We start from the raw sequence: 24,406 nt of genomic DNA, 5'->3' as shown, positions 1-24,406 counted from the left end.
AAAATCTTTAGTGTGGGAAAATCTTCATAATGATTGAATCTGGTTAATGGATATTTTATCCATTATATATGTTATACATCTTCATTATACTATTTTCTCTACTTCTGTGTTTGAAAATTTCATAATACAGAATTTAAAAATATAAAGAAAATTATAATAATTTATATAGAGAAGTAAAATAAGTGTCCTGAATATTCAAGTTACCTTAACAAGGAATACAACATGGAAACCTAGTTTGACTTAAGACTGCTGTGGACATCTGGAATCCAAGCAACAGAAGTTAGCTCTAGGTTCCAGATTTAATGATTCCATGTTCTGAGGTCATTTCCACCAAGGACATCCACTTCTTATAGAACTTGTCAGGGTTCTCATTTCTCAGACTTTGTTGGGAAAGACAGAGGTTTTCTCTGAGCTGCCCTAGTCTAGACAGAAGCTCAGTATTCTGTTTCCTAGTCCAGTGCTCTTGTAGGATTTTATCTATATCTAAATCCAGAGCATCACCTCATTACTATAGTACTATAATTACTATTATTTTTGTAACATACCAGTGTATACATATGATTACTGTTCTGTTAATAATGCAAAATGACTGAACTATTTGTTTCCACATCTTTCTCTACTAAACAGTTGATCTCTACTTATTAAATTACAACTCCAATGAAGTCCCACCTCCCTAAGTATACTCCCAGAGTATCTTTGAGCACCCCCAAACTCTTCATTTACTCACAGCTTCCAACACATAATTTATACTCACAGCTTCCAACACATAACTGATTTCTTCCTTTGCATTTAACTTTTGATGGAATTTCTCTGAGAATGGTTTATTCTCTCATTTCTTATCTCAAAAAGACCTCACACTCGTTGCTTCCCTATCCAGCCCTGTTTCAAATGGAACTCTCCATTATCCACATAGCACAGTTAAAGCCTAATCATCCCATGACCACCAGAAAAGCCAGCAGTCTGACAAAACTGGACTCTTTACTGACTCACAGAGATGAGGTGCATTCCAGAACTGTCAAGTGCCATCCTTTACAGGAGACTGCTAGCAGCTGTATTCTTATGAACATTTTTAGATTAATTACAAAACAACATTTCCTCATGTGTCTACTGATGAGTTAATGCAAAAGAGCCCATTTTTAGAGAGTGAAAGCTCACTTCAGGATAGCAGAGTGAGGGCTCCAGAAGCTTCTGGGTCTGGGCTCCCCCATATGGCTCAGGCACTCCTGGACTATAGTAGTCACCCAGGGCAATGGCATCTACCTGTGTGTAGCCAGGAGCTCCTCTCTCCCCTTCCTGGAGGTTGCAGTTCCAGGAAACTCTCAAAGACTTAGACATCGGATGGGCTTCTTGAATCATACACCTTGTCTTCAGTTCAGGCACTTAAATTGTCCAGGTGGGGGGTGTGTGTGTGTGTGTGTGTGTGTGCGCGCGCGCGCGCGCACATGCGCCTATGGTGGTGTCTCTATTGCTGCCACCAATGGCAAGAGGCATCTGTTTCTCCTGTTTCCAGTTTCTGGTTTTGCTTTGGGACCTCTGAACTGGCTAACACTCCTGCTGGCACCCCCATTCTATCAGATCTCTTACAGGTTGAGAAGCAGGAGGATGCCCTGATGATACCTTTGAGGTTTGACCTCTCTGTCCAATTCTCGGTTAGGCCAGCACCAGCTCCAGGAATGACAGAGACGGCTAAAGGGAAGTACCTCTGTGGTTCACTAATTGTTTTCAAAGGCATGATTTATTATATTTTCTTTCACATCTGTGACATGGTTATCACTCCTGTTTGAAGAGATAAGAAACTAGGGCATCATGAGGTTAAGTAATGTGTTTATAGTCACAAAGTTAGTTGACAGCAGCTAAGTTTTTTGACAGCACAAAGTTAATTGATATGAACTGAGGTATTTATCTGTATCTAAATCCAAGTTATTACTAAACTATATTTCTATAACTAAAATGTTATTTATAGCAACCACAAAAATTAACTCATTATTGGCAGCAGACTGATATTGTTCAACAGCCAAATGCCATATTTCATTGTCACCTATATGTTGAATTTATTCATTTAAACCAGACATTCCAAATTTTTTAATGATGAGGAGTTAGGAGATGCCATCTATAGTTGATAAATAAAAAAAAGAGGTATAAATATATTACATACAATTTTAGTGGCAATCAACAGTAGAACTTAAAACAGAAACTTAATAAAACCTATGAGTAATGGGTGTAGGAGTGAGTAATGATGGGGATTGGTGGTGGGTGATTGTTTCTCATTTTAGATACTTCTGTTCAGTTTAAATTTAAAAAATGTGCAAGTATTGCTTCTATAAATTAAAATTTTAAAATATAAAAAATAAACTACAACGTTTTTATTGAGTGATTGCTTAAATAGTCATGTATAGTACTATGCAGACAACAGAAAAAAAAATGAGACACATCTGTACAAATTTTTTTTTTTCCATTTTTCCAAAGCTGGAAACGGGGAGGCAGTCAGACAGACTCCCACATGTGCCCAACCAGGATCCACCCGGCATGCCTACCAGGGGGCGATGCTCTGCACCTCTGGGGCATCACTCTGTTGCATCCAGAGTCATTCTAGCGCCTGAGGCAGAGGCCACAGAGCCATCCTCAGCTCCTGGGCAATCTTTGCTCCAATGGAGCCTCGGCTGCGGGAGGGGAAGAGAGAGACAGAGAGGAAGGAGAGGGGGAGGGGTGGAGAAGCAGATGGGCGCTTCTCCTGTTGCCCTGGCCAGGAATCGAACCTGGGACTCCTGCACGCCAGGCCGACGCTCTACCACTGAGCCAACTGGCCAGGACTGAAATTTTAAGTAAGAAAAATAAATTGCAGAATGATAGGATAATACCATGTATTTCAAGTGTGTGTGTGTGTGTGTGTGTGTGTGTGTGTGTGTGTGAGTGTAGATCAGTCTTCATGAACACCAGACTGGGAGGATACATATCAAAGTAACATCCAAGTGGAGAGGGGAGACACTTTTATTATTTGCTATAGATTTTTATGCCTCTCTAAACTGATTTTTTCAAGGAGCACAAATTGAATGTATGTATGGAATATTCTGTAGGTTCAAAACAGCTGTGATTTTGAGTGTTTCCCTTTTCTTTTTTGCCGTGGAAAGGCCAAGCGTGACTGTATTGTGTTACGTACAAAGATCAAAATCTTAACTGTCTTGTAGTGAGGAAATTCATTGGTTCTTGGCTCCTTGGTATTGTTACAAAAGGGAAGTTTGTGAATTGAATCGCTCCACTATCATGACTAATGTAACCACAGGGCTGACCAAAAGTCTGATTTACATACATTTCTTTTTTTGTTGCTAGATTTCCTTCCTCTTCTTGGTTTTGAGCAAACGTCATGAAGAGTATGTGGGATTCAATCCCCAAATCCAGTATCTGATGATTGTAACAAGGTATCTGTCCCACTCTCTGGTGTCCTTGCAAACCCTGATACTTGTTAGAATTCTTTTAACAATTCAGTTATTTTTGTATTTTATTTTATTGTAGAAAGAACACAACATGAGATTTACCCTCTTAAGAAAAATTTAAGTGTACGTTGTAGTATTGTTGACTGTAGGTTACAACATTGCACAGCAAATCGCTAGAATTTACCTATTTTTTTAAACAAAGAAGATAAATTTATACATACCTTAAGGTAAGTTGTGAAATTTGTAGGAAAAAAGATGAACTCTACAAATTACAGAGATTTTGCTAATGTGCAACCTGCCAGTCCATCTAAATTTGGCATATTCAACCTACTTAACTGATTTAAGTGGTAATTTTTCTAACAAAATTCAGTTAGAAGATGAGTGGTATAGTTATACCCTTGACAAAGATGACAAGTGTGGTATTACTGTGACTAATAAAGTAGAATATTGTTCCTGATTATCTATCTTACTGTTCTGGCTTATCCAAGTTCACAGACGACAGGAGGTTCTACCAAGTCCTGTGAAGTTAGGCAGATGAAATAGAAAGCACTTTGGATTGACACATGTTTTCATCATAGAAGTCTTCTGGTTGGTCCTCTTCATCTCCATCAGGAAAAATATATAGGGAATGGTAAGTTTATACAGAAATCTTTATATGCAGGCAGTTTAGAATCTCTGATTGTTACTGAACAATTTTTATATCCAGGTATTGAGCCATTCACACAGATTATATTGTCCTTTGTGTCTATACTTTCATTCTGTATACTGTCCTAGTTATGCTTCTCATTTTACCAGGCATTTGAGTTCCAGGCCAGACTTTGGCAGCATTACTGGTTGAAATAGCCCCAGGTCTCCTCTGGGTTTTCGTTTGACCATAAATAGCAGGCTGGCCTTTAAGTCCCAGTTTTTGCATGATGCCTTGAAAATCTTTACCAATAGTGGTTTTTTTTTGCTGTGACATTCCCATACTGCCTTGGGTGACAGTGAGCAGCATAAAGAAGAATCCTGGCTTCACTGCAACATTATCTGTTACATGAAAGATTTTAACATTCTTTTTTGGAGGCAATTCATTTTCAATAAAATTCCAATATAGATTTATTAAGTTGGATTGCTGGATCATATGGTAGTTCTGTTTTTAATTGTTTTGAGAAACCTCCATTTTGTTTTCTGTAGCAGTTGTACCATTGGGCATTCCCACCAACACTGAACAAGAGTTCCAATTTCTCCATAATTTTGGCAAGCTCTTGTTGGCCTTTATAATGTGTGGCAATTTTCTTCTATTTCTACTTTGTTGAGAGTTTTTGTTTTATAATAAGAGGGTGTTGAATTTTGTCTAATGATTTTTCTCCATCTATTGAGATGATCATGTGATTTTTATTCTATATTCTGTTAATGGAGTTTATCATATTAATTGATTTTCATGTGTTGAACCATGCATCACAAGGATAAATCCTACTTGACGATAATATGTGATCTTTTTTTTTTTTTTTTTTTGTATTTTTCTGAAGTTGGAAACGGGGAGGCAGTCAGACAGACTCCTGCATGCGCCTGACCGGGATCCACTGGCATGCCCACCAGGGGGCGATACTCTGCCCATCTGGGGCGTCGCTCTGCCACAATCAGAGCCACTCTAGTGCCTGAGGCAGAGGCCACAGAGCCATCCTCAGCGCCCAGGCAAACTTTGCTCCAATGGATCCTTGGCTGTGGGAGGGTAAGAGAGAGACAGAGAGGAAGGAGAGGGGAAGGGATGGAGAAGCAGATGGGCGCTTCTCCTGTGTGCCCTGGCCAGGAATCAAACCCGGGACTCCTGCATACCAGGCCGACGCTCTACCACTGAGCTAACCGGCCAGGGCCAATATGTGATCTTTTAAACATGCTGTTGGATTCAGTGTTTTGTTGAGGATTTTTGCATCTATGTTTATCAGGGATATTACCTGTAATTTTGTTTTCTCACGGTGACTTTGTTTTTGAGATAATGCTTGCTTCATAAAAGAATTTAGATGTGTACCTTCTTCTTAATTTTTTGTAAGAATTTGAAAAGACTTGACATTAATTCTTCTTTAAATATTTGGTAGAATTCACTAGTGTAGCCATCTGATCCTGGGGTTTTCTTTCTTGGGAAAAGTTTTGATAACTAACTTAATATCCATACTAGTTATAGATCTCTTTAGACTTTCTATTTTTTCATGAATTAATCTTGGTAGGTTGTATGCTTCTAGGAATTTATCTATTTCTTCTAGTCTGTGCAGTTTGGTGGTGTGTAAGTGTTCATGGAAGCCTTTTATGATATTTAAAAATTTTCTGTGGCATCAATGTTCATTTCTAATTTTATTTAAATGTTCTGTTTATAACTTGATCTAATTAAGGGTTTGTCAGTTTTAGTTATCTTTTAAAAATATTTACTTTTAGTTTTGTTGATTTCTTCTATTCCTTTTCTATTTCTGTTCATTTATCTCTGCTTTAATTTTCATTATTCCTCTCTTTTTGCTAATTTTGGGCCCAGTTTATTTTTATCTAGCTTTGAGGTGTAAAATTAGGTTATAGTTGAGATCTTTCTTCTTTCCTTTTTTTATTGAGTGGTGGGGAGGCAGAAAGACAGACTCCTACTGGGATCCACCTGGCAAGCCCCCTACGGGGCAATGCTCTGCCCATCTGGGGCCACTGCTCTGTTGCTCAGCAACTGAGCTATTTTAGTGCCTGAAGCGAGGCCATGGATACATCCTCAGTGCCCAGGGCCAAGGTGCTTGAACCATTTGAGCCATGGCTGCGGGATGGGAAGAGAGAGAGAGAGAGAGTGAGGAGGAGGGGTGGAGAGCAGATGGTCACTTCTGTGTGCCCTTGGGAATTGAACCTGGGACTTCCACATGCCAGGCCAATGCTCTACCGCTGAGCCAACCAGCCAGTGCAATCTTTCTTTCTTTTTTTTAATGTAGGCATTTACTGCCCTCTGAATACTGCTTTAGTACTAAGTATTGATTATAGAATAAGTATTGGAATGTTTGTGTTTTCATTTTTGTCTGTCTTGAGGTACTTTCTAATTTTCTTTATTGAATTATTTTTTGACCCAATGGTTGTTCAAGAATGTGTTGTTTAATTTCCACAAATTTGTGAATTTCCCAGTTTTCCTTTATTATTGATTTCCAGTTTTATTCCATTCTGGTAGAAAGATACTTTCAGACTGGTATGATTCCAGTCTTTTTAAACTTGTTAGAACTTGTTTTGTGACCTAACATGTGATTTCTCCTGGGGAAAGGACTGTGTGTCCTTGAGAAGAATGTGTATTCTGCTGCTGTTGGCAGAATGTTCTGTATGTATCTGTTAGGTCAGTTTGACTTATGATGTTATTCAAGTTCTCTGTTTCCTTGTTGGTCTTCTATCTAGATGTTCTGTTATGGAAGGTGGGGAACTAAAATCATCTGCTATTACTGTATTGCTATCTGTTTCTCCCTTTAGTTCTGTCAGTTAGTTTAATATATTTAGGTGCTCTGATCTTGGGTGCATATATATTTAGAATTGTTATATCTTCCTGGTGAGTTGTTATTTTCTCATTATATTATGTCCTTTTATTTTACTCTTGTGACAGTTTTCTACTTAAAGTCTATTTTGTCTGATGTATATATAACTACCTCCATTTACTCAGAGTCCTGATGTTATATAAGAAGTCCATTTACCCAGAGGCCACCATGCTAGATAAGCCATGTATAGATGCTCTTGTCAACAATTCCCACTTAGCTTAGCCTTCTGGCCAAGATACTAGACATATGAATGAAATCATGTTGGACCTCCAGAACATTCCATTTCCCCGATGAATGCCAAGTGTTCTCCATCAATGCCTATGGGACAGGTTTCTCCAGCTGAGTCCTGCATAAATTCATGCATGACCCATAAAATGGTTTGGAGTTAGTTTGTTGCAAAGCAATCAGTAACCAGAACAGGAACCACTGACTGACCCCTGTTATTCTCATTTTAGATTAGGTACAATTATAGACTAAGTTTATCTTCCTTTACTCCTCTCTCTTTGCACTGAACTTAGATATTAAAATATTGTGATCTTTTCTAATATTAATAATAAATATGTATTTTCTAGATAGTTGTGATCCATTTATACCTATTATTTTCTTCTTTATAATTTAATTTTACTTGGTATTTTCACTATGTCAATAGATATCTGGTCTGTTTTAAACAGCTATATTATATTCTAGATGTCATAGTAGGCTTAACATCTCTCTTTTGTTAGGTTTTGAGAGGCCCCCAGTTTGCAGTGTTGCCACATACACTGTTCATTCTTGTCAATATCCTTGTCCTCTTCTTCATTGGGGCATAGAGCTTGTTTTTAGGTGAGGCCTTCTGGCTGATTTCTTGCCAATAAAACATAAAAAAGTGATAGTGCTACTTCTAGGTCTGCCCCATAGAAACTGTTGATACAAGTAATCTTCACTTTCTCTCCCCAAACTATCAGGTAAATGGAGAAAACTCTGAGAACCTAGAGTAAAGTACAAACACAAAATAGAAGGAGCTTGGGCCCTTGATTGACTGTGTAAAGCAGAGCCCCATACAACCTGCTAACCTTCATGGGACTGTATGTTAAAAGAGAAATAAACAATTAGTTAAGAGTTGTAGGTTCTAGGGTATATCTGTTATAGCAGCTACTATCATGTGCATTTACCCAGCTGAGAGAGTAGGACAGTAACAACTGACTCCAAGTATAATTATTACATTTGTGTTTGTTTCATTTTTAATCAGTTCATCTTAGGAGTTCTGCTAGCATTTCAGAATTTTGATAGAAAAATTATACTAGTTTGTCAAAGATAAATGTCTATATGTAAAACCTAACATAACCTTGAATTATAAATTTGTGTCTTAAAGATGAGGTAGAGTTAATGCAGAATAGAGATAGTATATATTGTTTGAAGTCACACAGGGAAGTGCTTCCACCTTTCATTAGTTTGTTCATTCATTCTTTATATAGTCAGTATGTGCTAGACATTGGAAACCCAAAGATAAAGGAGACAGATCACTTCTATTAACCATGCATATACAATCATGTATTTATCTGGGTGACCATGGGCAAGCTGCTAATCTCTCTGAGCTCTACTCCATTTGTAAAATGAAAGACAATATTACTGTTATAATCACTTCTATGATTCTGGTGGGACTTAAATGAGATTAACCATATGACACAGGGCCTATCATGTACTAAGTGCTCAGTAAATATCAGGTTGTCTTTTTTAAAAACGTTGTTTTAACCATTTCTTCTTTCTTTCTTTCTTTCTTTCTTTCTTTCTTTCTTTCTTTCTTTCTTTCTTTCTTTCTTTCTTTTTCTTTTAGTGAAAGAGGTTGGGTGGGGGGGAGGAGACAGACAGGAAGGGAGAGAGAAGATGAAAAGCATCACTTGTAGTTGTGGCACTTTACTTGTTCATTGATTACTTTTCATACGTGCCTTGACCAGGGGGCTCAAGCCAAGTCAGTGATCCCTTGCTCAAGCCAATGACCTTTGGGCTCTAGCCAGTGACCATGGGATCATGTTGATGATCTCCTGCTCAAGTTGGCAACCCTACGCTCAAGCTGGCGAGCCCACACTCAAACTGCTGCAACCTTGGGGTTTCGAACCTGGGACCTCATCATTCTAGGTCAATGTTTAATTCACTGTGCTAAACATTGGTTTTAATGGTTGCCAGATGGAAGGGGGGTTGGGGGAATGGATGAAAAAGGTAAAAGAATTATTAAGAAGTATAAGTGGTTGTTACAGAATAGTCATGGAGATGTAAAATACAACATAAGGAATATAGTCAATAATATTCTGATAACTATGTATGGTGTCAGATTGGTATGAGACTTATCAGAATGATTATTAGTAAGTTATATAATGTCTAATCACTGGATTTTACACCTAAAACTAATATAATATTGTATGTCAACTATAATTAATAAATGACTAAAAGTAAAAAAAATACTTATATAATTTTATAACCCCCTTAGAAAAGGGTGAAAGATCACTCATTTTCACCAACATTTGATATTGTCATATTATTCATTTAATTTTTTTTTGTATTTTTCTGAAGCTGAAAACGGGGGGCAGTCAGACAGACTCCCGCATGCGCCTGACCGGGATCCACCCGGCATGCCCACCAGGGGACAGTGCTCTGACCATCCGGGGTGTTGCTCTGTTGCCACCAGAGCCACTGTAGCGCCTGGGGCAGAGGCCATAGAGCCATCCCCAGCACCTGGGCCATCTTTTGCTCCAATGGATCCTTGGCTGTGGGAGGGGAAGAGAGAGACAGAGAGGAAGGAGAGGGGGAGGGGTGGAGAAGCAGATGGGCGCCTCTCCTGTGTGCCCTGGCCGGGAATCGAACCGGGACTTCTGCACGCCAGGCCGACGCTCTACCACTGAGCCAACCTGCCAGGGCCTATTCATTTAATTTTGATGAATTTTAATTTATCTTTTTTTTTTTTTTTGGCTTGTGTTTTGTGTCCTATCAAGGAAGTCAGTGTCTAATTCGAAGTCATGAATATTTAAGCCTATGTTTCCTTCTAAGAGTTTTATAATTATAGCTATTACATATAGTCCTATAATACACTTTGAGTTAATTTTTGTGTATGGTGTGAGGTAAGGTTCCAAACTGATCCTTTTGCATGTGGATATCCAGATGCCCCAGCATCATTTGTTGAAAAGGCTATTCTTTCTCTATTGAATTATTTTGGTTTTATTCTAGATGTGATTTAATAAGCAATTGACCACAAATGCGTGGTTTTATTTCTGGACTCAAACCTATTCTATTCCATTGCTTTATATACCTATACTTGTGTATAGTTTTCATTGGAGTAATTCATTGTAGTTCTAACTTGCATTTAATTTGTATTTTTTCTGATGACTAATAAATGCCCTAGAAAATTCCTTCTTACCCCTTAGAACTAACTACTGTTTTTATTAGTTTCCATCTTAGATCAGTCTTTTCTGTTCTAGAATTTTATATAAAAGGAACCACACAGTATACATTCTTTAGTATAGGTGTCTTTTATTCAGCATAATGTTTTTGAGATTTATCCGTGTTATTGTATATATCAGTAGTTTGTTCCCTTCAGAAGAAAATATTACTGCAGAGATTTTCTAATTTATTTTAACTTCTTTTTTATGTAATTTTAATGTGAAAAATTCTAATCTACTAGCTTATTTTTTACAGTTCTCATCCAATTGCCAATTTCTTTCATTTTAGGTACAGTTTTAAGTCTGTCTAGTTTTGGATCTCTAAATTTTCACTTATTTCTGGTTTTATTATGCCTTTGTAGTTACCTTCTTAGAGTTTTCATGGGTCATTTTCTTTTTTCTTTCAAAGTTTATATACATTGTCATCTTTTTACTAACTTGTTTGTTTAGTGTGTACTTATCCAAACATCCTATTTTTTCCTATCTTAGATCATATTCTTACTGTTAAATCACTCAAATACACAGTTTAGTATAAATACTAGTTTCTGAAAAATTTGGGAGAATAATTCATGCATGGTATTTGGAAAAACACTCTAGGTATATGAAGAACCTAATTTCCTCTTTGCTTTCCCCTCCCCCCCTCAGGTGCCTTTGACTTTGTGGTCGAGTCTGGAAGCATTAGTTGCAAAGGTATGCATTTGCCTCTCTGGTTGGACAGAAGAATATAAATGCACAGAGAAGCCAAAGTGAGCTTGTGCTGTTCTGAGGGATAACTTCCATGCCATCTGCAGATACGAGGTTCCATTGGAAAGTCAGTACTCCCTCTGCACTCCCAAATGCTGCCAATAACTAAAGCTGCTGATGAGGAGTAAGTTTGTGGTGCAGCCTCCCCACTACTTCTACCTTTCTTACTCTGCACCCTGTGTCTTCTGGCTCCTGTCTCTTCTGTCCTTTCTATTATTTTCCCAAATAAAGCTTGCCTTACACACAATTGTCAGATTAACTCCCCTATTGGTACTTTGTTAGCTGCCTGATCCTCTGCCTTTATTTCTTCATGCAAGCCTCTGCTTGCCTCGCCTCTAAGATTGCCCCCAACTCTTAGTTAGGGTTCAACCAGAGACATGGAGCCAGTAGGAGACATGTATTAAGAATGGGCTTACACAGTTGTGGCAGCTGGCAAGGCACACCAATAGAGTAGGCTTCTGAAAGGGCAGATTGAGACTCTTGGACACCAGCTGAAGCTGTTATTCATAGAGGAATTTCTTTGTCTTCCAAGATCCTCAGTTCTGCTCTGAAAACCTTTTAATGATTGAACCAGTCCCACCTAGATTATTTAGGATACTCTCTCTTACTTAAAGTTGATTGATTATGGATTTACTTTACATCTACAAAAATACCTTTACTATAACACTTCAACAAGTGTTTGATTGAATAACCAGGGACTATGGTTTAACCAAGTTGCCATGTAGAAAGAAACACCACACTGCATTTTCTTAAGGGTTCAGCATTTACATACTGGCTTAATTGGTAACTAAAATGTCAAATGATTAGCGCTAAATGCTTCCCAAGGATATTTTCATTTTATGAAGGAATCTTCAAGAAACAATGGAATGAAGCAATGATAAAATAAAAATAGCTAAAGAATGTATGACTGGGGGTGGGGTGGGCATAGGAATGAAAACCTCTGCCTATTGTAAAGGTCAGGACTGCCCACAAGTATGGTCACTCCTCATTGTCCCATGTCTCCCCCTCAATTTTTTGGTATATCAATCATTCCTAATCTTTTACTTTTATCTCCACTTATTGTTCCAACATCCTTACCAACACACTTATCGAACCCCTTTCCAACAGAACTCTAGGTTTCCTTCCATGAACACCTTGATCGAGATCTATACCTCACATGTACATTTGGGCTTTCTTTACCACCACAGCCCTATGCACATATTTATGAGCCACACTTTTCTCCCATGTTTCATGTGTCTTCTTAAACTACAGGAGCTTTACAAAATTATAGGAATCTCCTATAATTTGAAGACCAAATTACTCATTCATTCATTCATTCATCAAGTTTATCTAGGGCATTGGAGGTGGGATATATAAAAGAAACAGAGTCAATTCTTAGGCCAAAGGACCTTGGCTTTTAGTGCAGGGGACATAATAAAACAAGCTCAGATCAGAAGAAGGATCATTTATTCTGACTGGGGGATTTGGGAAAGCTTTACAGAACCCTTCAGCTGGGACTTGAAGGCTAACAAGGATTTTGACAGATGGTGAAATATATTTCAGGTTGAACTACAAGAGCAAAAGTAAGGAGGACTGAAGATGCAGGGTAATTCATAGCCTGCTGTGGGTTCGGATGTGGGTCTGGATGGTTGAATAGTCACTTGGCATACCAGGTTATTTTATTTAAGTGAAGCTGAAGCCTGCTGATAACTAGGAGAAGACAATAGGGCATAAGATAGAGTTAGAAGAGGTAGTTGAAAAGCTAGAATAAATTCAGAGAACACAATATTAAAAAAATCAAGAGAAGATATAAGTTATATTGGTTCCACAGGCAGAGGCCTAATGGCTTGTGACCCAGTGTTCAGCTTTCTGTCTTGTTAGGCTTCTCCTTTCCAGACCCTTTGGCCAGACAGAAGAACAGGTTCAAAAAGTTCAAAAACTTGCTTTTCTTGAGGCCCCACCCCCACCCCCCCGTGTCCATTGACATAGGCTTCTCCAGTACCTAGTCTATAGTATCTTTTAAACATTTTTAATAAATTTATTGAGATACAATTGACATGCAATAAAATATCCTCATTTTAAGTATATAGTTCTATGAATTTTGGAAACTATATCACTTGTGTATCACCATAATCAAGATATAGAATTTGTCCATCATCAAAAACTTTATTTAAGATGTTAACACTACCCAAAGTGATCTGCAGATTTAATGTAATTGATATCAAAACCTTAAAAAATGTTTGCAGATATAGAAAAATCCATCCTAAAATTTATATAGAGGGACCCTAAATAGGCAAAACAATCCTGAAAAATAAAGAAGTTGGAGATCTCACAATTCCTGATTTCTAAAACTTGCTACAGGCTCTTGCTGGTTGGCCCAGAGGTAGAGCATCAGCCCAATGTGGAAGTCCCAGATTCGATTCCCAGCCATGGCACACAGGAGAAGCCACCATCAGCTTCTCCACTCCTCCCCTTCTCTCTCTCTCTTCTCATCCTGCAGCCATGGCTCGAAAGGCTCAAGCAAGTTGGCCCTGGGCGGGCTCTGAGAATGGTTCCATTGCCTGGCCTTAGGCACTAAAATCGCTCAGTTGCCAAGCAACAGAGCAGTGGCTTCAGACGGGCAGAGCATCACCCTGTAGGAGGTTTGCTGGGTGGATGCCAGTCAGGGCGCATGTGGGAGTCTATCTGTCTGCTTCCATGCATCTCAATAATTAAAAAAAAACTTAACTAGAAAGCCACAGTAATCAAAACAGTGTGGTTCTGGTATAAAGACATAGATACAGACCAATGGAATAATAGAATAGAGCCCAGAAATAAACTCTCAAATATATGGTCAAATAATTTTCAACAAGGGTGTCAAGATTACTAAATGGTAAATGGGTAGTCTTCTTAATAAGTGGTTTTGGGAAAACTGGATATCCACATGCATAAAACTGAATTTAGACCCTTACTTTAAACCATATGTAAAAATCAAAATATAGGTCAAAGACCTAAACAGAAGAGCTAAACCTATACAATTCAGAAAAAACAAACAAACATGGGAATATCTTCATGATATTGTATTTGGCAGTGATTTTTTTTTTTTTTGGATATGACACTAAAACACAGGCAACAAAAGAAAAACTAGAGAAGTTGTAGTTCATCAAAATTTAAAACTTTTGTGCATCAGAGAACACCACCAGTGAAAAAGCAACTCATGGAATGGAAGAAAATATTTTCAAATTACGTATCTGAGAAGGGATTGATAATTATCAGAATACATAAAGAACTCCTACAACTCAACAACAAAAATTGTTTACAAAATGAACGAAGGAATTGAATAGTCATTTCTCCATAGAAGATGTACAAGTAGCCAATTAGCAAATGAAAAATGCTCAACATCATTTATCAATAGGGAAATGCATATTAAGAACACAATAAGGCCCTAGCTGGGTAGCTCAGTTGGTTAGTGTGTTGTTCTGATATGCCAGTGTTTTGGGTTCAATCCTTGGACAGGACACAAACAAGAATCAACCAATGAATACATAAATAAGTGGAACAGCAAATCTATGTTTCAGTCTGTCTGTCTCCCTTTCTTGCTCTCTCTAAAATAAGAAAAAAAATGAGATAACCACTTCACATTTATTAGAATGGATATTATTTTTAAAAAGAAAACAAGTGTTGGCAAGGATGTAGAGAAATTGGAACCCTGTGGGAATATGAAATGGCACAGCTGCTGTGGAAAATGCTGTAGCAGTTTCTCAAAAAATTAAATCATTTAATCCAGCCATTCTATTTCCGAGTATGTACCCAAAAGAAGTGAAAGCAGGATCTTGAACAAATATTTGGATACCCATGTTCATAGTAGCATTATTCACAATAGCCAAAAGGTAGAAGCAACCCAGAAGTCCATTGATGGATGAGTAGATAAACAAAATGTGGGATATATATGCAATGGGATACTATTCAGCCTTAAAAAGGAAAGAAATTCTGATACATGCTACAACATAGCATGGTCTTTGAAGATATGCTAAGGGAAATAAGCCAATCACAAATGGACAAATAGTGAATGATTCCACTTATGTGAGGTAACTGGAGTAGTCAAATTCATTGAGGTACAAAGTAGAGTGGTAGTTATTAGGGGCTAGGGGGAGGGGGTTTGGGGAGTCAGTGTTTAATGGGTACAGAGTTTCAGTTGAAGGCGGTGAAACTGTTCCTGAGATGGAAGATGGTGATGGCTGCACAACAATGTGAATGCACTTACTGTCACAGAATTGTACACTTAAAAATGGTTTACATGGTAAGTTTTATATGTATTTTACCACAATAAAAAATAAAATCCAAAATGTTTCTTTTTGCCTCTGATTAGTCAATTTCCTCTTCTTTAGGCCAACACAACCTCTTTTCTTCTTCCTATCATTATAAATTACTTTTGTCCATTCTAGAACTTCATTTAAATGGAATCATACAAAAAATATTCTTTTATGTCCATTTCCTTTTGTTCAGCATGATGAATTTGAGATTTTACCATGTTGGTATAGGCAGGAAGGACTAATAATTTCTTCTTATGCCTTTCCGTGAGTCCATATTTCCATTCCCTGTCCTTTTCCTCCCTTAAATAGAAGGGAAGATAGAGCTACTCTATAAGATTTGGGCCAAATAGTATTTGAAAAAAAGGTAACTCTTAATGGATGAGATAATGAGTTCCTTGGACTCATTATTGACTAGACAGTCCTGAGTTGTTTCTTATTTCTGACACACATCAGAAATATGAATCCCATTATAAGGCTGAAGTGACTTTGAAGGAGTCCTTGCTGAGGGCGAGAAGGCCAACTTAATGAGAGAGAAATGAACCCCTAGCCAGTCAGTGGCATCTAGTAATCATGCCATTTGAGGAGGAGGGTACATTGTTTTTCTCTACTTTCTCTTCTCTCTTGTCTCTTTCTGACTCAGTGCCTACTTTTTAATTTTTCACCTTTCCTCTTTCCCAATCTGCTAGGATACTTCTGAGAGTGAAATGAATGTTATTCACAAAATGTTATTTTTAAAAGCAGGCATCCATTGATTCTGTGGTAAGACTGCTAGTTGCTTTCCCTCCTTCTTCCCAGTGTTTTACCTGTGTTTGTGCTTGCTCTGTAAAAGACACATCTTCCAGCCTCCCCCAAGCTAATGTGACATGTGGCTAAGTTCTGTCGAATGGTATTTGAATGTAATATATACATAATTCCAAGTCACGGCATGGAGAGGGTGTGTCTTCTCTCTCTAACCTTTCTTTTCCAGCCTGCTGCAGGACATGTGGACCTGGTGGGGCTCCCTGGGACATACAGGTGAGGCTAATGCTCAAGTGATGCCAGAGCTACAAGCTACAAGGAGCTTGTGTCCTGGTGTGAGAAAGACAGACTTTTATCGTGTTTGAGCCACTATTACCTTGGTCTTTGTAATGCCAACTGAATATGTACCCCAGTATAAATCCTACAATGTACAAGAGACTGTGTACAATGTCTAAAGATGAGTGAAACAACTTGACATGCAAGTCCTAAGGGAGTTCACAACCCAGCAAGAGAGCTGAATACAAATTCAGTAACTAAAATTCAGGGTAGACTGTGGTAACTGCTCTGTTGGAGGTATAAACAAAGTCTGATGGAAGAGAAAAATTGTGCTTGTGATGTTAGAAAAGACCTAAATAAGGGGATGTGCAACTAGAGATTTGGACAATGAATTGCGTTTTGATAAACAGAAAAAGACAAATAGGACATTTCAGGAAGACGGAACAGTATGTGTAAAAGCACAGAGACAAAATTACACATGTATCCAGAAAATAATCATAAGAAAAGGTGGAATTTTAGTGAATGTAGGGGAGGAATAGCCTAACTAGATAGGGACCAGATTGTGATGGCCCTTGCATGTTATCTTAAGGAATTTGTTTTTAAATGTGTTGAATTTGGGATGGGGTGGAAGAGATGGCCAGCAGGTAGCAGAAAATTAGATTTTGGAGCTGGAGATGGAGGATCAGTTGTCACCCACATCTAAGGGACAGAGTGAGAAGGAAACATATGCCACATCTTTAGGGGTGTGGTGAAGGGGAAGATGGCAGAGGGGAGTCAGTGAAGGAAACCAGGGTGTGATCAGACAGGTAGTAAGAGAACAGGGAAGGTGTGGTCATGATGTCGAGGAAATCATAAATGGTCTCAGTTTACTTCCTTGTAATGTCAAAATTATTTTTTTCATTATTATCTGATTATTTCCCCCAGCATTTTTGCCTTAGAAGCATCCTTTCAAGAATACAGTAGTTGGCCCTGGCCGGTTGGCTCAGCAGTAGAGCGTCGGCCTGGCATGCGGGGGACCCGGATTCGATTCCCGGCCAGGGCACATAGGAGAAGCGCCCATTTGCTTCTCCACACCCCCCTCCTTCCTCTCTGTCTCTCTCTTCCCCTCCTGCAGCTAAGGCTCCATTGGAGCAAAGATGGCCCGGGCGCTGGGGATGGCTCCTTGGCCTCTGCCCCAGGCGCTAGAGTGGCTCTGGTCGCAGCAGAGCAATGCCCAGGAGGGGCAGAGCATCGCCCCCTGGTGGGCAGAGCGTCGCCCCTGGTGGGCGTGCCGGGTGGATCCCGGTCGGGCGCATGCGGGAGTCTGTCTGACTGTCTCTCCCCATTTCCAGCTTCAGAAAAATACAAAACAAAACAAAACAAAACAAAAAAGAATACAGTAGTTATCTCTTTGGACTGCTTCAATACCTCTCTCTCTTCTCTTAGCTTGTGAATCTGTAGAGTGTGAGCAAAATCTAACTGTAGCAGGTGTGGTGTGCTGACGAGATCCCTCCTTCAGACAGAGGTGCCGGTTCTCCTAGCTGAAGGGTAGGTTGATGGCTGATGGATCACACAGCTGAGCTCCTTGATGAAGGGTGCCAATTTGCCCAAGTTTACGCCTCTTCCAATGATTAATTGATGCAGGTTTACAAAAGCTTAGTCCCTTGTTTCCAATCAAGATGACTGGAAGGCTCATTTGTAGCTCCAGAGCTCCCTACAGGATCTGCTGAAGCCTCTGATGCAACTCCTATGCAGTTCAACTCATTTCCTTCTACCCAGTCCTATATCCTTCACTTCCTTACAGGTATTGTCCATGAACCCTCCAACAGGCCTCCGGCATACAAATCTCTGCCTCATAAATCTGTTTTCTAAGGAATCCCATCTAGTGAAGTTGGTGCCCATGCTGTCTTAGCAATGACAGCTCACTGGCTGGCTAGCAACAAGAATCCCATCACTGGTCATACGTGATGGTGCCTGGCATGCTGCAGTGGTGCCATTATTAAAATTTTCACTAGAGGTAAACATGGATAGGGTTGTATTGGAAGGGATGCAAAGTATAATAACTCATGTCTTTGAAATATTTTGGGGAAGTAGTAATTATAGGGATAATAGAATCAAATGCTCTGCTGCATGCTATTAAAGCACTGGAGAAAAAAAAATGAAATCCTGAGGGCAATAAACCTCCAATTTAAGACTAAATAGACTCAGGTGGTGGCGCAGTAGATAGAGAGTCAGACTAGGATGCAGAAGACCCAGGTTTGAAACCCCGAGGTCACCGGCTTGAGTGTGGGCTCACCAGCTTGAGTGCAGAGTCACTGGCTTGAGCATGGGATCATAGATATGACCCCATGGTCACTGGCTTGAGCCCAAATGTTGCTGTCTAGAAGCCCAAGTTTGCCGGATTGAACAAGGGGCACTCGCTCTGCTGTAGCCCCTGGGTCAGGGCACATATGAGAAAGCAATCAATGAACAACTAAGGTGCTGCAATGAAGAACTGATGCTTCTCATATCTCTCCCTGTCTGTCCCTATCTGTCCCTCTCGCTGTCTCTGACACACTCTCTCTCTCTCTCTCTCTCTCTGTAAACTCAAATCCAGCAGCCAGATGACAACAAAAGTCAAAGATTAGGCCCAGAACTATATAACAGTACCAAACTCCATGGAACAGTGAATTCTTAGCCATGCCAAGTCTGTTACACCAAGGTCAGGGTTTTGAATGGGAAGGAGTTGGGACTCTGGAACTTGAGATGAGCCTATCTCATCTGGGTTGATGACCTTGAAAACCTTGAATCCTCTGATTCCCCTATATCTGAGCCTAAAGAAGTCACCCTCTCCTTCCTGTTAAAGGCCATGATCCTCCTTGACTTAAAGGTAATATGGAGGCCTTTACCTTGTAAAATAAAATTCACCCACTCCTCATAATCAACCCCCATCTTTCCTCCTGGCCACCAGACTATTAGGGTTAACTAACAATATAATCTAGCACTTTCTTTAGCTGCTAAAGGAAGAACTGGTCCATATGGTAAAGCAGTGGTCCCCAACCTTTTTTGGGCCACGGGTTTAATGTCAGAAAATATTTTCACAGACTGGCCTTTAGGGTGGGACGGATAAATGTATCACATGACCGAGACAAGCGTCAAGAGTGAGTGTTAGACAGATGTAACAGAGGGAATCTGGTCATTTTTTAAAAATAAAACATCATTCAGACTTAAATATAAATAAAACAGAAATAATGTAAGTTATTTATTCTTTCTCTGTGGACCGGTTCCAAATGGCTCACAGACTGGTACCGGTCTGCGGCCCGGGGGTTGGGGACCACTGTGGTAAAGGACCTGCAGGAGCTAGCCTATATACTGACAAAGTATATAGAGGACTGGATCTTAAGGATCCTGATTAATGGTGGAGAGATAAAACATTCGATAAAGAAGAATTCATGGATATGAGAGCATTCTTTGTAACACAGGACATCGCTCCCTAGGAAATCATGTTAACTTGCTATAGGAAGCTTTGAAATGTGAAACAGAATATTCATACTGCTTTGGAAGATAGTAAAGGATCAAAAGACTCAGAGATATGTATACTCTAGGGTGGATATATATATATGTCTGAAAAATCCATCTTCTGACTATGTTTTGCAAAAGAATCCAGACAATGCCTCCTTTACTGAAATGACAAGGAATGTGCTGGTTAAAGGGGCATCAGAATCACTGAGTGCCTGTCTTCAGTGATTGTGTCTATTAGTGGTGACTGTCTTCTGTAGGACAGGGCTACAGAGGTAAGCTATGCTGTTAAAAGACTGAGCTCCCTTCTAGTCACAGAATTGATAGGATCTTAAAGTAACAGAGGCCAGGTGGAAGAACTAAAACCATCAGAAGTAAAGTGGATGCAATTATCAGAAGAAGAAAGGTAAAATGGCCCTTAGGGGAGTCTGGCACATAGAGAGTTATGAGGATGGCTAAGAGATTGTCTAAGGGCAGTATGAATGGACAACCCATAAGTGTTTTGAGTATCGCTCAATCTATAAAACGAAATCAAGATGGATTGCAGCAAACCAGCACGGCTGGTAACTCCAGGTCCCTGAGGGAGAATGATATGGAATGAAGAAAATAGGCTTAAAGAGAAAAAGGATGGGATCAGGAGACCTCTGCAAGCTGATGGCAAGACAGCAAAAATAGCCCCGGTTTGCTTTATTATATAGCCATATGCAAATAAGGAAATCTTCAATACAAAGTCACACATCTGAGGCAAAAACAGGAATTCTCTTAAGACCTTGGTTGGCAAACTGTGGCTTGTGAGCCACATGTGGCTCTTTGGCTCCTTGAGTGTGGCTCTTCCACAAAATACCACGTGCGGATGCTACCTCGATAAGGAATATACCTACCTATATAGTTTAAGTTTAAAAAATTTGGCTCTCAAAAGAAATTTAAATCATTGTACTGTTGATATTTGGCTCTGTTGACTAATGAGTTTGCTGACCACTGTACAGGAATCCATTTAAGGTGTAAACAGGAAATCCATTTAAGGGGTAAAGGGGAATCCCCCCACATGCATAAGTGAAATCAGTCAGCATCTGAACAAATAAAGAGTGAGAGGAAGGGCACGTAAATTACTTTTAGCAACTTAAGCAAGCAAGTGAAGTGGGGTATGGGATGAGTGCAAAGACTCAGCTTTATAGCCAATATGGAGGTGGTGAGGGGGAGAACTTAGCCTTTTGCTAAGCCTCGAAATACAAAGGATTTTTGCCACTTGCAGTCTATCACAATGGATGACGAGGAGGCTGAGGGCAGCTATCCAAATAAAAAGTCATGATGCCTTGCCAAGTGTCTGTGTCTAAGCCACTTCTCAGATTCTGAGCCCAATAGGCACAGTCTGCTGTGCCAGGTATATCTTTGCCAGAGATTACCATATTCTCTGGAAGAGACTGTTGATATGATGGAGGATTTCTTTTTCATCCTAGGAAGAAGTTTGTATTCCCATGGGATGGACACAACGGTATACCTTCATGTTATTGTTCTGGGGCTTTGTTAACTTTCCATCCTCTGACATAATATAGCCCAAAGGGATCTGGACCAAGTGCAGATGCAGAAAGTAACATTGGTTTATTATACTTCTGGCTTTATTAGACTTAATGGGAAAGAGGTAAAAAGAATGTTGGTGACTTTGGAAAGATACCTGTGCTCCAGTGGGTGGGAGATAAACCCTCTGAAGATTCAGTGGACTACGACATCAGTGAAGTTTTTAGAGGCCCAGTTGTCTGGGCGTACAAGGACATTCCTCTCCAAAGGAAGGGACATATTATTGGAGTTGTACCTGTTGTGGACCAAACGTGAGTAATTATTGATCAGAGCCCAAATCAATTGAATTTAAGGAGCCTTTATTAACCGGCTGGTGACTGCCCACTGTCATTCCATGCAGGGATTTTAGTGAACAGCCCCGACCTTCGGTGCAAAGCTAGTTTTAAAGCAAAAACCCACATCCTGGTTTACCCGTTTCATTTGCAAAACAGTTTAACACAGAGCTTGTGCAGTTATTCTAGGGAGCACAGTTTCCTGTCATTCTGTCCTTAGCCAACCATAAAACTACATCCTCATGGCCTATGCCTACATGCTCAGCTAGTTTCTATTATTGTGCAAAGTTAAAAATTTTTCCATTGTATTCAGACCTTATTTGCCCCATCACAGTACCTCCTACCACAAAGAAGGAACCACAATACCTCATAGATTTTTGGGGGTTCTGGAGGCAGCATAGTTTACATTCCAACCCATTTCCTGAGTAACGTGGAAGGCTTCCTTCTCCTTTACTCTCCCCTGTCCAATCTCCTAGCCTCCAGTCTCACCATTGGTCTATCCCTGCTGGAAGCCTGCTGACACTGGGACCAGGGACCAGGGCCCCTGTGACAGAGCATGAGAAAGAAAAGCGAGGAATGAGTGAGAGAGCGGCTGGGAGTGGCAAAATCCTGCAGCAGTCACCAAGAATAAGGAATTAGTTTATGATGAAATATAGACAGATTATGCTTAGCTTCTAAAGTAAATTAAATCAGAGTCCACCCCACCCCACCGCAAGCCTTAGGAATATGTAATAGCGACTTTTCCAAAACCTTAAAAGGAAAAACTGCAATTCTGAAATCTTTAGCTGTGTTAAAAGATAAACTGAGGTCTGGGAGAGGAAAAATAATTTTCTTTCTGCCCTTCTGTCTAGTCTAATCGAATTGACAGGAGACAGATTAACAGTAGAAAATAAACAAATTTATTATGTATGTGCATATGAGGGTTTCAAAAGAATTTGAGAGCCCAGAACACATCCTGCAGTCAAGGCTTATCTGCCACCTTCAACTAAGGAGAAAGGGAGGTGGTGTGGTTAGGGATGTCAAAGGGCGGGAAAGCAATTCGCAAGGAGTTGGAAAAAAAAATGTTTGGGAAATAAATGTTTGCTGGATGATCTTTAACAACAGAGAGAACTTTGATCAAGTGGGCCTTGCTAGGCTCCTCCCTGTCTATCACACCTAGACTATAATACACTAGAGTCATCTGTGATGATAGTGCTCTTCCTGGAGCAGGTCCTCTACTGAGTCTCTTAGGCAGTTAGGGGGAAAGTCAAAGGTTTTTCCCGAGTTTTCATTTCTTAAAAATAACCAGCCTAAAATAATCAACATAAAAAAAGCCGTGTTGCCTGACCAGGCAGTGGCACAGTGGGTAGAGCGTCGGACTGGGATGCGGAAGGACCCAGGTTCGAGACCCCGAGGTCGCCAACTTGAGCGCGGGCTCATCTGGCTTGAGCAAAAAAAAAAAAAAAAAAAAGCTCACCAGCTTCGCTGGCTCAAGCAAGGGGTTACTAGGTCTGCTGAAGGCCCGCGGTCAAGCCACATATGAGAAAGCAATCAATGAACAACTAAGGTGTCGCAACGAAAAACTGATGATTGATGCTTCTTATCTCTCTCCGTTCCTGTCTGTCTGTCCCTATCTATCCCTCTCTCTGTCCTTGTAAAAAAACAAACAAAAAGACGTTGTGTTTTTGGGGTGACAAACTCTGCTTTCCTCCAGAGGCATAAGATTTTTAAGATTTTATCTGAGCAAAAATCAATTCAAATTGAGCAGCAGCCAATCCAGCAGATTCAAAGGAGCTCTGAGGAGCTGTATAAACTGAAAGACTTTTATAGGCAGGAGAAAGTAGCATCAAGGAATTTATACTAGGCAAAAAAGTGAGTTAGTTATTGCAAAGTTACTTTCCTTTAGGAAAGTGCTGGTCAACCTGGTCCCTACCGCCCACTAGTGAGCGTTCCAGCTTTCATGGTGGGTGGTAGCAGAACAACCAAAGTATAAATAAAAAGATAGATTTAACTATAGTAAGTTGTTTTATAAAGATTTATTCTGCCAAACTTAGCGAAAAACTGACACAAAGTACTTGGTAAGTAATTATTATTATATGCTTTAACTTGCTGTAACTCTGCTTTATAAATTTTATAAAGTAAAGTTACTTCCCTACTTTATAAATCACCATTACTGTGGGACCGGTGGGCAGTGAGAAAATGTTACTACTAACAGAGACACAAAAGTGGGCGTTGGTATAAAAAGGTTGACTACCTCTGCTTTAGGGGATGGCAGTGATCTATCAGACTACTTAACTAGTGCTGATCAAGTGATTCCTGATTGCTTTAAGTTTCCATTTCTGGGAGAGCCAAAACTGGAATTCCCTTTCTGTTTGGTGACATGGAACTTAGCATAAACCACTCCATTTTGGACCTGGTGTCTTTTTTTTAAAATAATTTTTCAGTTACAGTAGACATCAACATTGTATTGGTTTTGAGTATATAACATACAACTTACTAAGTGATCACCACAATAAATCTAGTACCCATTTGACACCATACATACTTATTACAATATTTTTGCCTATATTCACTGTACTGTACATATGAGAAGCAATCAATAAACAACTCAAGTCCCTGTGACTGTTTTGTAACTGCCATTTTGTACCTCTTAACCCCTTCTTCTTTTACAACCCATCCCCCTGACTCCCTTCCCATCTGTAACTGTCAAATTGTTTT

The 24,406-nt window shown here is 39.6% G+C and overlaps 1 pseudogene; it reads right to left on the bottom strand.

Moving 5' to 3' along the window:
- Positions 1-3,926: 3,926 nt before the first annotated feature.
- Positions 3,927-24,406, bottom strand: part of LOC136335457 (large ribosomal subunit protein uL3m pseudogene) — a 39,640-nt pseudogene continuing 19,160 nt past the window's right edge.

This window comes from Saccopteryx bilineata, chromosome 4 (genome assembly GCF_036850765.1).
Source record: "Saccopteryx bilineata isolate mSacBil1 chromosome 4, mSacBil1_pri_phased_curated, whole genome shotgun sequence".
Taxonomy (NCBI): domain Eukaryota; kingdom Metazoa; phylum Chordata; class Mammalia; order Chiroptera; family Emballonuridae; genus Saccopteryx; species Saccopteryx bilineata.
Note: the sequence above shows the minus strand (reverse complement) of the source record. Positions and strands in the feature narration are given on the sequence as shown.